We start from the raw sequence: 2,401 nt of genomic DNA, 5'->3' as shown, positions 1-2,401 counted from the left end.
CAATAGTAAAAAAGTACTAAAACTTAAATAAATTTCTTTCCGGATACGATAAATTGCAATTTTATTTTCTTGTGAATTAGTTTCTTTTAATAATTTTACTATTGAGAACCACATTGCATTTGTGATTTATTTGGCTTCCATATTGGTTGGGAATACGTTATTTCTGTACACAAGTCAATAATGTTATACAGGAAAAATACGAAGGATTTGTTTTTTCTTTTCGTTCATATAAAATTAAAAAGAAAATAGAAGTGTAAGTATATTGTTCACGTGCATTGAGTAAAGCTTGCAATTAAAAATGTAGGAAAACGATGAGTAAAACCGTCCACCCGATAGACATTGGGTAAACACTAACTTCATTCTATTTTCAGAACGGCCATATTGTTACTTAAAACTTTTCTACATTCATTACTCTGCAATACATCATATTTCATGTTATCTTTGAGGAAGATTAATGCAGCTTCCCAGGAAGAGTGAATAGTCAAAATTTCTCGATTATAATATTTGAATAAATCACTAAGTGTTTAAATCATTACGTTAGGACTATTTCCTGTAGGAATATGTGGGGAAACAAATTAACCGTTTGTAGTCATAACACTTTAAACGTACCGACCTGCGAGCGCAACATTAATATTATTATTATTATTATTATTATTATTATTATTATTATTATTATTATTATTATTATTATTATTAACGCAGCAAGCTGGCTGGATTGTTAGCAGGACGGCCAAAATGCTTAGCGGCATTTCATTTGTCTTTCCGTTCTGAGTTCAAATCCTGCCGAGGTCGGTTTTGCCTTTCATTCTTTCAAGAACGATAAATTAAGCACCGGTGAAATACTGGGGTCGATGTAATCGACTAGTTCTCTCCCCTAAAATTTCAGGCCTTGTACCTTTAGTAGAAAATATTATTACTGATATCTTGGTGTTTGGTTCAGGTTCGGTCTTATTCCTGTAAGAGTTATGTGGGTAGCAGGTTACTGCCTGCAACCTTAAATATCCCCAAATGTTCAGCAGTATTTCAAGTGCTTAGAATCCTCCTGACAATCCTTGCTATTCCTAAGAGACAAACTTTCCGTTAATATTATTATTATCATTATTATTATTATTATTATTATTATTATTATTATTATTATTATTATTTTATTATTATTATTATTATTATTATTATTGTTATTATTATGACAGTGAGCCGGCAGAATCGTTACCTCGCAAACCAAATTTCTTAACGGCATTTCGTCCCTCTTGACATTCTGAATTCAAATTTCGCCCACGTCAACTCCTTTTCTTGTTTCGTTAAGTTGACCCCATTTAGAGAATTCAACACTATACATCTTAAGTTTACCTCCTGTAGAAAATCATTCACAGAGCCACTTCCATTGCAGCTGTAATCAGTTGCCTTTGGAATACTACCAAACATCAGAATTCTATAATTGTTTGCATAAAGATATCCCGTAAATGAAAGGAAGCTTCATCAGGTAGATATGCGCTATTTCTATGAAAAAAAATCATGAATTTTCTTCGGATTAGAACATATGAATCAGTTTTTATTTTAAAAACCTTTAAACCATAAACACTACAAGTAACAAGAAACGTAGTTACGGTAACACGGACTTTTCAGAATAATCTATAGTTTAGAGCCCTCCGAAACCACATCATCCCCAGTGAAGAGTCAAAATTTCCCGAATGTAATATTTGCATAATTCACCAAGTGTTTAAATCATCACTTTAGGCCTATTTCCTGTAGGAATATGACGGAAAACTAATTAACCGTTTGCAATCATAAAGCCTTAAACGTACCGACTTGCGAGCGCAAGATCATCATCATCATCATCATCATCATCGGTGTCGTCGTCGTCATCGTCGTCATCGTTTTCGTCGTCGTCGTCGTCGTCGTTGTTGTTGTTGTTGTTGTTGTTGTTGTTGTTGTTGTTGTTGTTGTTGTTGTTGTTGTTGTTGTTGTTGTTAAAGCGAAACAAAACCAAGCAAGTGCATTCCGTAAAATATTGCTTGCTGGTTAATGTGATGATTCGGATATTATACATGATACTATAGTAACCGAATTCTTAATTAATCATGGTATGACGTGCTCTTAGAATAAATTAATAAAACACACTAAATAGGCTACTTTGAAATAAAAAGGACCTATAATCAAAATAAATATGTTTCTTTTTTTTTTCTTGGCACAAAGCAGTCAATTTTCAGGTGAAGTGAAAGCCAACTGCATCCATACCATTTCTTAAATGGTAACTATTTCATCCACCCCAAAACAATAAAATGCAACGTCGACTTCTGTAGCATTTGAATTCACAACGTAAAACCAGAAGGAATGGTGCTAAACATTTTCTCTGAAGTGCTAACGATTCTGCCTGTTCAGCGACTAATACTATTAATAATAT

The sequence above is a fragment of the Octopus sinensis genome, linkage group LG10, assembly GCF_006345805.1.
Source record: "Octopus sinensis linkage group LG10, ASM634580v1, whole genome shotgun sequence".
Lineage (NCBI taxonomy): Eukaryota > Metazoa > Mollusca > Cephalopoda > Octopoda > Octopodidae > Octopus > Octopus sinensis.
The sequence above is the reverse complement of the archived record's forward strand: the minus strand, read 5'-3'. Positions refer to the sequence as shown.